This window comes from Eleutherodactylus coqui, chromosome 13 (assembly GCF_035609145.1).
Source record: "Eleutherodactylus coqui strain aEleCoq1 chromosome 13, aEleCoq1.hap1, whole genome shotgun sequence".
NCBI lineage: Eukaryota > Metazoa > Chordata > Amphibia > Anura > Eleutherodactylidae > Eleutherodactylus > Eleutherodactylus coqui.
The window spans coordinates 109,709,980-109,723,710 of record NC_089849.1 but is presented as its reverse complement, the minus strand read 5'-3'; positions in this window follow the sequence as shown (position 1 = coordinate 109,723,710).

The following is a 13,731-nucleotide window of genomic DNA, read 5'->3' as shown; positions in this document are numbered from 1 at the left end:
GAGCCGCTTGTCACTTCGGTCACGTGACCTCCAGCAACCCGATTTTCCTCCATCCGGTCAAAAAGCGTGCATTGCGCTACCTTCCGCTTCCTTCACTAGTGACGTATGCGTACATTGCCTTGTCAGGAAGCGCGGAATGAAAGCAGCCGTGCGAGACAATGGCGTGACTGCGCACGTGCGAACCCGGCACACGACTGCGCATGCAGCTATCCTGGAGATAGCTGTAGTCTATGGAATATACACGGGCTTTAGCCTTGGCAGTCGTCGTCTTTAAAATCTATGTATAGCTACCTCCCATGCTGTCCATTGGTTTCTACAGTAACATTGCAGCGCCCTCTATTGGTTTTACAGAAACGTGCTGCACCTATGCTCCCTTTAATAAATGATCCCCAGATAGGGGACGTATCAGATGCAACACGCTCAGGCAGCACTCCAGGCGCACCCACAATGCTCTGAGGGAGCTGGAAGACTTTTGCATAGCCCCACCCAACGCTTTCTCAACCGCGCCCTCCCCCCTCCCCCTCACATCCTCCTCAGTCCTTGCTCTTGCACCGTGCTCACGCATCCTAGGCTTGCAGAGCCTGCAGGACTCGTCACCTCCCTACGCAGGATGGTTAAGCAGACGATGACACTAGAAGCAAGCACTAGTTTGCCTCTGAAGGTGCGTCCGTCGGTCGTTTTGAGAGATCTCTTTTGGTGGACACATTTCGAGTGGGGACGGACGGAAACTTTCTCCCAAAAAAAGGAAAATTGGCTTCGACCCCATAGGGCTTTATTGGCTTCCCCTGGGCTGGCATTAGTAGACCCTAGTAAGAATAAGAATAGATCAGCATGGTCATCTGAAGAAGTTAAAATGTACAGCAGGCCTTTTTTTTTTTTTCCTGCCATACATAAATAAATTCATCCATCCATCCATAACTATAGATTATATAGAGAAATAAATCTTGCTATTTGTATAGCGATAGATAGATAGAGTGAGTAGATTATAGACATACATTATATCCAGATGATAGATTTTAGATTATTTATATCTGTGTAGATTTTATCATCTATATTAATTAGATAATCCATAGATCTATTATCTATCTATCAATCAATAGATCTATTATATAATCAACATACATTATAGAATCTACATATATACATAATACAGCTTTATGTGTTTGTGTATGTATGTAGATATATAAATATATATATATATATATCATCTAAAATCTATCTTTAATCTATATGCACAAAATCTATATAATCTATATCTACATAATTAATAAATAAATAGATAGATTCATTCATTCATACTCATTCATTCATACATACATACATACATACATACATACACACTGTATGCAAATAAGCCAGGTGTCTGGCAGGTTGATGTCACTGCATTGTGATGTCATCAATTTAGAAGTATAAATACCGGACTTGGCAGCCATGTTAGTCAGTCTCCGCTGCAGCTCGGAGACGGGAGGTGGGGGAACCCCTATCTCCTCCGAGAAGCCACAGAACTGGACCCTTTTTATTTTTAGCAGAGTGCATTTTTAATGCAGCACACAAGGGGGAGACAGCGGCCTACCAAAATCTACTGGGTCATATGACGTGGCTGGCGGTGGGCGGGGAAGCGGTTTTTACTCACTCTGAGGAGTAAAGCCCTGGGGGCTGTGGACATGACAGCTCCTGGCGGAAGATGATGATTGGTATTTGTTTTGGGGGTGGGGGGAGAAATTTCCGGAATACTCATTGGGTGTCTCGTCTGAAGTTTTTGCATCTATGGTCGGGGAATGGGAGAGCCCAAATCTTATAGTTCCAGTGTATGTACAACCTTCCACGAGAGCGCGGGGACGTTACTAGTCTAAGTAAACGATGCGCATAAATGCCACAAATGTATTAACCCTTAATCGTACTTGCAAACCGGCCCCTGCGGTGAGGGAACTCAGAGGCCCCCACCATATAAAGAATGTGCATGGAGTGCATTACTCCCTTGCCGCACTGCCTGTTGTGGGAGGGGGTGCAGGGTTGGCCAATGCAGTGTACAGCGCGGAGCTGGTTGATGACATCATCATTCTTCTGCTCCTGGCACCCGTGTGGTCTCCTCACACTACCAGACGCCTGTTTTGGGAGGGGTGGAGGGTCGGCCGACGCGGTGTACGGCGCGGAGTTGGATGATGACATCATCATGCTGCTCCTGGCGCCTGTGTGGTCCCTTCACACTGCCGGACGCCTGTTGTGGGAGGGGTGGAGTGTCGGCCGACGCGGTATATGTAGTGGAGCCGGATGATGACATCATCATTCTTCTGCTCCTGGCACCTGTAGAGAGCATTGGTCCTGTTCCGGAGGGCTGGTCCCATGACTGTCATATTCTGACTGCCCTGTGTTTGTCCCCCCCTTCCCCACGGCTCAGGGGTCAATGTATTTCTTGGAAGCCCCTTGAGAACATGGCCATATGAGGCCTGGTGAAGTGTAGTTCTTATTTTCCCATCTCTCGATGCCTGTGATGTATTCCAGCATTAATGCCCGGATACATTGTGTCCTGCGGGGGGCAGATTATCTCCATATCAAACACAACACTTGGTTTTGGAAGTTCTTTTCCCATCCCCGCATTCAGCATCCCATAACTTCTGCATCTTCCCCGGTCAGAGGTAGGTGAGGCCTTGCTTTCTACGTGACGACCTTTTTGCCCCATTTTGGGTCCATACTTTTGATCACTTAGTATTTTGCCTCCATTTATTAGAGGTTTGTCTTTTTCTCCAGTTTTTCTGTGTTTGATAGTGTATTCAGTGTATTGTACAGGCCATTACGGATATGGTGATACCAAATATGGGGGTCTTCACCCCCCCTCCCATATGAAATAGAGGAAAATGCACAGAAAAGTTGAATATCTATATCTCTCTCTATAGGGGCCACAACAGCCATGATTATACAAGAGGCTTCTGTACCGCAATGCCTCATCAGTTACAGTAGTGATCATAGGTAATGGCAAGCAGGGACACCTGTTGTCATGGCAACCAATCGGCCTGCCACGATTACAAGGGCCAGACGACATAACATAGGGAGCATGCTCCCTCGGGGAATCCTCTACTTGCTGCCATCTCAACAGAATGTAGGAGTTTAATAGTAGGGATCGCTATCCTTATGTACCCTGCTGTAGCAGTGGGAAGCCCGCTATCGGATGGTGTGAGCTCAGCTTCTGATCCCACGCCATCCACATGATGTACGCTTGTGTCCTGTTGTGGCAAGTACCACACAGCCAGGACAGACGTACATCCGGTGGTATTAAGGGTTTAACCCCTTAAGAGATAACTTATGTCCTGGGTGGTTGGTACTTGCTGTAAACTCGTGGGAGCAGAATCTGAGATTGTACTATCCCACAGTGGGAGCTGGCTGGGACTGACAGCAATCTATGCTGATCGTGGCATGTAAAGGGTTCACAGAGGGAGCTGGCTGGGACTGACAGCAATCTATGCTGACCGCGGCATGTAAAGTGGTCACAGAGGGAGCTGGCTGGGGCTGACAGCAATCTATGCTGACCGCGGCATATAAAGGGTTCACAGAGGGAGCTGGCTGGGACTGACAGCAATCTATGCTGACCGTGGCATGTAAAGGGTTCACAGTGGGAGCTGGCTGGGGCTCACAGCAATCTATGCTGACCATGGCATGTAAAGGGTTTACAATGGGAGCTGGCTGGGACTGACAGCAATCTATGCTGACCGTGGCATGTAAAGGGTTCGCAGAGGGAGCTGGCTGGGACTGACAGCAATCTATGCTGACTGGGCATGTAAAAGGTTTACAGAGGGAGCTGGCTGGGACTGACAGCCATCTATGCTGACCGCGGCATGTGGAGGGAGCACAGAGGGAGCTGGCTCGGACTGACAGCAATCTACGCTGATCGCGACATGTAAAGGGTTTACAGAGGGAGCTGGCTGGGACTGACAGCCATCTTTGCTGACCGCGGCATGTAAAGGGTTCACAGTGGGAGCTGGCTGGGATTGAAAGTAATAAATGCTGACCACGGCATGTAAAGGGTTTACAGAGGGAGCTGGCTGGGGCTGACAGCAATCTATGCTGACCGTGGCATGTAAAAGGTTTACAGAGGGAGCTGGCTTGGGCTGACAGCAATCTATGCTGACCGTGACATGTAAAGGGTTCACAGAGGGAGCTGGCTGGGGCTGACAGCAATCTATGCTGACCGTGGCATGTAAAAGGTTTACAGAGGGAGCTGGCTGGGGCTGACAGCAATCTATGCTGACCGCGGCATATAAGGGGAGCACAGTGGGAGCTGGCTTGGGCTGACAGCAATCTATGCTGACCGTGGAATGTAAAGGGTTCACAGTGGGAGCTGGTTGGGACTGACAGCAATCTATGCTGACCGTGGAATGTAAAGGGTACAATGGTGTCGCATCTGTAAGAAGTCCCCGCGCTGCACGCAGATGGCGCAGAGCGGTGCAGTTGGGGCCGCGCCATGTCCGCTAGGTGCTGTTATTCACCCGCCCCTCCAGCCTCCTGTGCGGCAGCAGCCATGCATGAAGACTCGGCCTGAAAAACAGCAAAGTGTATAACGTAGCTGTGGGGGACTGGGAGGCGGGGCTAGCTAGATGGAGAGGAAGGAAGCGACCAAGGGAAGGTGTTAGAGGGATAGGAAAGAGAAGAGAGGAAGAGGAGGAGTCAGTGCTCAGAAGGAGAAAGAAGAGTGGAGTCGCACCAGGAGAGGTCTGCAGCAAGTCTGAAGATGGAGCACCTAACGCAGCAAATTCGGGAAGCGGTGGCCAGCCAGGGTCCCCTGTGGCTCGTGAAGATGGCCGAAGAGTACCAGTCGGCGGCAACAGCGGCGGCGGCGTTACCGGAGGCGAGGCCGGAAGAGGAGCCAGCGGCGGAGTGCGGCGGCACGGAACCTCGTGGGAGGCCGCAAAGACGGAGGCAACCACCGGCAAGATTAAGCCCCAGCCCAGCGACGAAAAAAGGGGGCAGAAACAGCCCAAGAGCAGCGGGAGCGAGCCGGAGTGGAGCGGCGCGGTCGCAGCGCCAGGCGGAGGCTTACAGACCCGGGGAGCGTAGGAGTGGGGACGAGAGCGGAGCGGAAGGCGGAGGTCTACTCACCGGGAGAGGCGGAGCGGTGCCAAGGTCGGGTAAGTCCTGCGCGGGCAAGGGGAATCCCGTGGCGGTGCAGGAGATCATGGCGGAGGTGAGGGAGAGCGGGACACGTGTCTCCCTCAGCAGGCGGAGGGATCTGCGAGCCGGAAGTAGTACCGGCGGGAGGCCTGCACTTCGGAAGGAGGCCACAAGGGGCTACGGGAGCGAGTCCCTGTTCAGCCCGGAGGAGCGCAGCGGGGGGGAGGGAGAGCTTAGCGGGGGTAGCGAGAGGGAAGGGGGGGGGGTCGGATTTCAAAGAGAGGTGTCAGGAGGATAAATAGAAGGGAGAGTAGGGATAGTGGAGATAGTGCAGGCAGTATAGTTTTCATGAGAAGGGGGCTTGGGGCGTTGGCAACAGCCCCTCCGCCTGGAGAGGGGAGGGGGGGGGAGGGGCGGGGGCGCTTTATGCAGCAACAAGCAGTAGTGGCATCAGGGGCAGCAGGTGGAGGGCAGGGCGCCCGACACGAGCGGCACACAGGCGGGCGCTCACCGGGCAGCTCGTCAAGGGAGCGAGCTAGTTGGCGCGATAGGGAGGAGCAAGCAGCAGGGCACGGTAAGTATGGAGGGGTGGGGGGGCGCAGAAGCGAAAAAGGGGCGCAGCGGTTTAGGGCAGGCAGAAGAGCGCGGGTATCTACGAGCTCGTCAGCGTCTCCAGAGAATGAGGGTCGGAGAAGGAAGGCCCCTCTAATGGATACACAGAGAAGGGCAGGAGCGGCGGTTGTTTACGATAGGCGCAGCGGCCGGGAGCGGGACGCTCGGGCTTCACGCGGTACTTCATCTCTCTCGCCGGCTTCTTCCGCAGATAATAGGTACGCTCCCCGCAGTAGCAGACACAATATGGCACCTTCGGCCGGTAGGGCATTCAGTGCGCAGAGCCAGAGAAGCCGTGGTGTCACCCATGATTTGGGCACGGAACGACACGCAGGCCAGAGGCGGGATCGTGTATCAACGCCACCCGGCCCGAGCTTCCTCTTGGCGGAACCAGGGAGGAACAAGGCGGGTGAGTCACACTACAAAAATGTTTGGGATGTATCGGTAACATCAGGTGATAAGTATAACGAAGATTTTATGGGTGCGCTTAAAGCGCTGGTAAATCGTTCTGGAATGGAGAAAGGTTTTGCTCACGCACCCGAGAGCTCGCAAGGGGCGAGTCGTAGGGGCGAAGAGTTGTGTGATGAAGAGTTTATGGGAGCGCTAAAAGCGCTGGTGAATCGTTATGAGGTTGGTAAAAGTTTGGCTCACGCACCCGAGAGCTCGCAGGGGGCGAGTCGTAGGGGCGAAGAGCTGGTTGGTGACGGCTTAAGGTTCGCAGATACACTTTTCTGCGGGGTAGCCCCGCTCGGGGTGGGCTTGACGGAAGAAGTAACGGAGAAAATTAAAAATGGTACATATGTTGACATATGGTCACTATTGTCGGTGGAACATATTGCGGTCGACAAAGAACGGTTTTCGGAACGTGGGACCGACAAAAAAGCGAAAGTAGCCAAAACATTTGGTAATTGGCTACAGGCGTTTTTAATGTTGGCACACGTAGCTTGTCAACATAGCCCACAGAAGGGCCCGGAACTAATGGTGTATATGAACACCATTCATAGTGCTTATAAACTGCACGGAGGGTCGGCGTGGTGGAGGTACGACGAGAATTTTCGTCGTCGTATTTCCGGAATGAGGAACATAAGCTGGGCCACGAAGGCAACGGATGTGTGGATCCAGCTTATTCTTTCACAAAAACCGGTAAAACCGTTTTTTCAGGGGACCGCTGCAGGCGCCAGTGGACAGCAGGCACCTGCGGCATCAAAACCCTCCGGATCGTGCTGGGCCTTCAACGAAGGTCATTGCCGATTCTACGCATCGTGTAAGTTTCGGCATGAGTGCTCAGTGTGCGGAGGAGCACACTCCGCAGTACGGTGTTTTAGGCGACAGAGGACAGCAGTTACACCAGGGGTGCCCAGCGCAGGGGCGAACCCCAGTGAACGTCAGGTACCTGGAGCGGTGGCTCGTCCGGTACCACAGGACGCAGGAGGCAAGATTAATTAGGTTAGGTTTTACGGAAGGTTTCCGGATACCGCACAACCCGACTTTTTCCCTTAGGCTCTGCGACAATTTAAAATCGGCTCGAGAAAACAAAGAGTTAGTGATGGAGAAGTTACTGAAAGAGGTAGAATTGGGTCGGATGGCGGGCCCATTTCGGGAGCCCCCATTCGGGAACTTGCGGGTTTCACCTTTGGGGCTGGTCCCGAAGAAAGAACCGGGCAAGTTCCGGCTTATCCATCATTTATCTTTTCCGACGGGTGATTCGGTCAACGACGGGATTTCGAAAGAGCAAGCGGCAGTGTCGTATGCGTCTTTTGACCGGGCGGTGTATCTAGTCCGTCGGGCGGGAGCTGGCGCAATGTTAGCAAAGGCGGACATTGAATCAGCTTTCAGGTTGCTTCCGGTACACCCTGATTGTTTTCATCTGTTGGGGTGTAGATTGGAAGGGTGCTATTTCGTGGACATGTGTTTGCCGATGGGATGCTCTATTTCGTGCTATTATTTTGAGGTTTTCAGTTCATTTTGGATTGGATACTTCGATTCGAGACGGGCATCCCTTCGGTATTACACTATCTGGACGATTTTTTGTTCGTAGGGCCCCCCGAGTCAGGCGTATGCGGTTTTCTATTGGCATCTTTTCAGAGGCTGATGGAAAGAGCAGGTGTTCCCCTGTCCGCGGAAAAGACAGTAGGGCCAGTGACAGCTTTGGAGTTCTTAGGTATCGAGATCGATACTAAGGATATGGTGTTTCGGCTACCAGAGGAAAAGATTGCGCGGCTGCGGCAGATGGTAGAGACCGTTGGTACATCACGGAAAGTTACACTGCATCAAATGCAAGTGCTGCTGGGCTTGCTAAATTTCGCGTGTCGGGTCATACCTATGGGACGCGCCTTTTCGAGGCGATTGTCTTTGGCGACGAAAGGGGCAAAGGAGCCTCATCATTTTGTCAGGGTGACAAAGGAAATGAAGGCGGACCTGCACATATGGAAGGTTTTTCTCGAAACTTTCAATGGGCAGGTAATATGCCAAAGGGAAGAAGTCGACAGTGAGGAGCTAGGACTGGTATCAGATGCAGCGGGAGCCTGTGGTTTTGGTGTGATTCTGGGTAACAGGTGGTGCAACGCCATGTGGCCGGAAGCCTGGGTCGAGAGAGGATGGACGAGAAACATAGCTCTGTTGGAAATTTTTCCCATCATGGTCGCCATTGAACTATGGGGCCCGGTGTTGGCTAATAGAAGTATATGTTTTTGGTCGGATAACCAGACGGTGGTGAGAGCGGTAAATAAACAGTCCTCAGCGTGCAAATTGGTGTTGGCGGCTTTACGCCATTTGATTTTGGATTGCCTGCAGCATAACATAAAGTTCAAAGCGAGCCATGTACCAGGACATTTAAATAACAAAGCTGACGCTCTTTCTCGATTTCAGATGTCGAAATTCAGGGAGCTTCACCCGACGGCGGACGTCGAGGGGGTATGTTGCCCTGCTTTCTTATGGCAAATAATAGAAAGGAGCTCCTGAATCTGGTCCGTAAGTCGGTATCCGAAGCCACATGGCGGCGCTACAATGCGATTTGGAAGCAATGGTTTGAGGTCGCCGGGGGTGGTTTTCCGGATACGGAACAGGCTAGAGCGGTTACTTTAGACACATTGGCGAACCTGCGCGGGCGGGGAGCGTCGGCGGATGCGGCGAAAAAAACACGTTTCGGCAATAGCATTTTTGTTACGCTTACACGGGAGTCGGGACGTGACAAAGGATTTTGTTTTTACGCAAATACTGAAAGGTTGGAAGAAAGAGAAGTTTTCTCGGGATGGGAGACGCCCGATCACTTTCGAGCTGCTTTGCGCAATGATGAAGATAATGGGATCAGTATGTGCGAACGCGGAAGAAACGGCGCTTTTTAGAACTACATTTTCCTTAGCCTTTTTTGCAGCGCTGCGGTTGGGCGAATTAGTATCGACGAGTAAAAATAATCCGGGAGGTCTGCAATTTTCGGATGTTTCGCTCGGGGACGACGATATTAAGATTTGCATAAGAAAATCGAAAACGGACATATACGGAGCGGGAGAATGGTTGCGGATTCGTGCGCTGGGGACAGAGTGGTGCCCAGTAAAGTTAGTTAGAGACGTGATAGCACGCCACAGTGGTGGCGGCCCGCTATTGGTGCACGCAACGGGATTTCCGGTAACAAGGTACCAGTTCACGGCGATAATGCGGTCATGCTTAAAAAACCTGTGTTTGGCGCCAAACGACTTCGGGTCTCATTCGTTTAGAATTGGGGCGGCCACGTCGGCGTTTTCCTGTGGGTTGCGAAGTGAGGAGGTAAAAAGGGTGGGTAGGTGGAAATCGGAGGCATACCGGTCCTATGTAAGGCCGGATTTGAGAGTACTGTGAAATGGTGATGAGTTTGATGTTGGGGACAGTCTTCCCCTGTTTTTTCTTTCTTGATTTGTTTTACAGGTTCAAATTGGACAGTGTGGGTGGTAGGACACTCCTACATATTTTGGGCCGAAAGGAGGGCCAGAGCAAGGCCGGTGGGTCCCCATTTGGGACAAAAAGACGTATGCGTGCAATGGCACGGCGTACGAGGTTTGAAATGGACCGGGCTGCTCCAAGAGGTGCTGCAAATCAGCAGGCGGTCACCCGATAAAGTGATCTTGGTAATCCACGCGGGTGGAAATGATCTGGGGAAAGTTAAAGTGGGAGAGTTGCTAACGTTGATGAAGGAGGATTTATACCGTTTTAAAAAATTCTTTAACGACGTTATTATAGTCTGGTCAGATATTGTGGCCAGAAGGTTCTGGAGGGACGCGAGGGATATGGAGGCTATAGAGAGAGCGAGGAGGAACGTTAATTTTAAGATGTCTAAATTTGTTCAGTCAATTGGGGGGGTGTCAGTTAGACATTGGGAGTTAGAAAAGAGAGAGATAGGCATGTTTAGGGGTGACGGTGTTCACCTTAGTGATATTGGCACCGACACGTTTTTGTCAGGACTGCAGGACGGGGTAGAGGAGGCGTTGTGGCTGGCATGTGGGGGGCGGAGTGCAGCATAGGGATATGCTGCATCCTTGGTGGCGGTAATTTTATTCCATGCCAGCAATGGATGGAAGGGCTGTACAGGCCCATCATGGGGCTTTCTTACGCCTGGTTGTTTTACGTTAAAAGTTTTAAATTTTATAAAGCGGTTAAGCGGCATGGAAGATGGGTATAAAGTGGAGTAAAAGAGAAATTAAATAAAGCTGTGGCCTACCCACGTAAAACGCCAGCAGGTTGTTGTGTCCTTTATTTCATAGATAAAGGGGAGCTAAGAGGTAAATGGGTAGTCCTCCCAGTCTGAAAAACAGCAAAGTGTATAACGTAGCTGTGGGGGACTGGGAGGCGGGGCTAGCTAGATGGAGAGGAAGGAAGCGACCAAGGGAAGGTGTTAGAGGGATAGGAAAGAGAAGAGAGGAAGAGGAGGAGTCAGTGCTCAGAAGGAGAAAGAAGAGTGGAGTCGCCCACCCACCCGCCCTGTAAGGAAAGGGAGGTGGGATAGAGTTATTATGAGGAAGTTAAGTTGTTTAGGAAGTTGTCACAGCTTAGGGTTAGGCGGTAATTTTATTCCATGCCAGCAATGGATGGAAGGGCTGTACAGGCCCATCATGGGGCTTTCTTACGCCTGGTTGTTTTACGTTAAAAGTTTTAAATTTTATAAAGCGGTTAAGCGGCATGGAAGATGGGTATAAAGTGGAGTAAAAGAGAAATTAAATAAAGCTGTGGCCTACCCACGTAAAACGCCAGCAGGTTGTTGTGTCCTTTATTTCATAGATAAAGGGGAGCTAAGAGGTAAATGGGTAGTCCTCCCAGTCTGCGCTGTGCAGCTGCTTCTGTTGTGCGCATAAACCTCTCCATTTATGACCCCACTAGTCCCAGCGAAGACTAGAGAGCCCTCCCCATTACCCACAATGCCCCAGCGGAGACTATGGCCCGCCCATTACCCACAATGCCCTGGTTAAAGCAGCTGTAAACACTAATGCCCACTAGAGATATAATAGCCTCACCTGCTGGATGTGCAGCTCTGCCTGCAGGAACTGAAGCCCGGCCACCGCACCCACCCCAAAAGACATGAAGTTCAGAACTGCTGCGTTAAAAAACTAGACCCCTTAACGAATTCTTCTAGGGCTGTGCTGCGTATTTTGACCCACAGTATTTGAATGAATCTGAGCAAAGCAAAAGGAAAAAATTACAATTTTAATTCTTTGGGCAATTGTGTCATTTTAAAAGCATTTTTTTGTACAGTGTACATAGGAATGAAGACTTTCACTCCAAAATGGATCCCCGTTTGTCCCGTGTTCAGAAACCTACCCATTGTGGCCCTAATATTATGACCGTATGCACAACAGGGCCCAAACCGAAAGGCGCATCAAACGTCAACTGTGTCTTAACATTTACGTAATCGCCATTATCCATCGGATAACAGCGATCACATGACTGGGGACCGCTCACTGCGGCCCTCAGTCACTGCTCCAGGCTCTCGGCTACCTTTAGTAGCCAGGAGTAAGGAGACTTTAAATTTACCAGGCCCTCTGCAGCTGCTGCGCTTGCGTCCACCATCTTGCTGATGGGCACATGCGCTCACATGGACCATGCTCCATTTTTGTGCGGGAGACCAAAATCGGAATTTACTCACCTGCTCCGGATCTTCCCTTCGCCGCGGCTGGCTGTATAACATATCCAGTCGTGTAACGATCACAATAAAGCTGCGCTGCGAACACACAGGATAGATGATGTATACTCACTTAGGAGAGGGGAGTGTCAGCCTCCCCCCTCAGGAGTCCGAGATGGCTCTAAACAATTGTTAACTCCGAAGACTACCTCCACCAGAATCGAAAGTTGCTTCCTCACGATCCAATATCAGGAAATAGTTTTTATTATTAAACAAACACAAATAGGTCCCTTTTTGAGGGGACCCGGCCTATACATACAACGCGTTTCGGCTGTTGGAAGCCTTTTTCAAGTATATCCTGCCACTCATAGATAGCTAACTTAAATATAAAACTACTAGACATACAATTCAATCACCTGGAAGAGCCACGTTGTATCGGGCGAAGTATACATCCTGGCGTGCGTCCCTGCATTGCCACCGGCTCACGCGTCATAATAACGCTGCTGGAGGACCTGTGATGATGCCGAAAAGTGGGCGGAGCAAGCGGTCACATGGCTGGCAATGTCATGTGACACCGCAGATGGAATTGACAGTGAGGAGGTCACGTGACTGGCACTGTCATGTGACCGGCACAGACACGTCACATTACGTATGGGGTTCACAGCGGGAGAGGTGGGCTAGCCGTCACCTATTATCCCGGCTGACATGTAAAGCTCCTTCCCATGTAATAACATGATAGGCATCCTATAATGTGATACACCATGACATATCAAAAAAGGCCCTATATATATATATATATATATATATAATATAAATATATGAATTATATAATTATATAAGTGATTTTTTTAAAAATGGAGCATGAAAAAATCTGGACCATGCTCCATTTTCGTGCGGGAGACCAAAATCGGAATTCACCTGCTCCGGATCTTCCCTTCGCCGCGGCTGGCTGTATAACATATCCAGTCGTGTGAGACCGGCCTTCGGTAGATCACTACCTTTTTATCACGTGACCAGGGACAGCTCAACGAGACCACCGATCACTGCTCCAGGCTCTCGGTGACCTTTGGTAGCCGGGAGCACAGAGATTTAAAATTTACCGGGCTCCCCAGTTGCTGCGCATGTGTCTGGCATTTTAAGGCAGGTTCATGCGCAGAAGCCGGAGAAGGTCCACGGAGGAGGATCACATTGAGGTTCAAATACAGAGGCCTCCGGTAAGAAGTTTCATCTCCTCTCACCGATCTAAGAGGGGAGATTAAACTTCAACTTTTTCTTAACTTTTACATGATCGCCGCTATCCAACAGAGGATAAGGATCCCGGGGGACATCGCCGGAGGCCTATAGAAATATTTTCACCTTCCTTTACGGATTGGATTCGTTACGGAATGGATATCCATTGGCTAACGGCAATCACGTGACTGGGGACCATGTACTGCGGCCCACCATGAAATCTCCAGGCTCTCGGCTATGTTTGGTAGCCAGGAGCAGGGATATCTTAAATTACTCAGGCAAACTGCGGCTCTTGCATCGGCCAACGTTGACGACGGGCGCGTGCGCAGAAGCCGAGGTGAGGTCCAAGGGTAAATCCGGGGGCCTTAGGTATGTAATTACATCTCCCCTCACGAATATGAGCGAAGATTACATTTTACCATTTTTTAACTTTCTGTTTACTTTTAAGGGTGACTGGTGGTCGCGCCAACAGCAGGGAGCTGTCATGTCCACAGCCCCCAGGGCTTTAATCCCCAGAGCAAGTGTCTTTTTACGGCCCTGGAGATTAAAGCCCGCTTAGGCAGGAAGTCACTAAGGGGTTAAGGAGCAAACAGACTTCGTCACTAGGGCCGCTCTCACACAGACAGTTTTTACAGCGTTTAGCTCGGCGTTTGAAAAGCCACGGTAAACACTGTAAAACACCTCCATTGATTTCAGTGGAG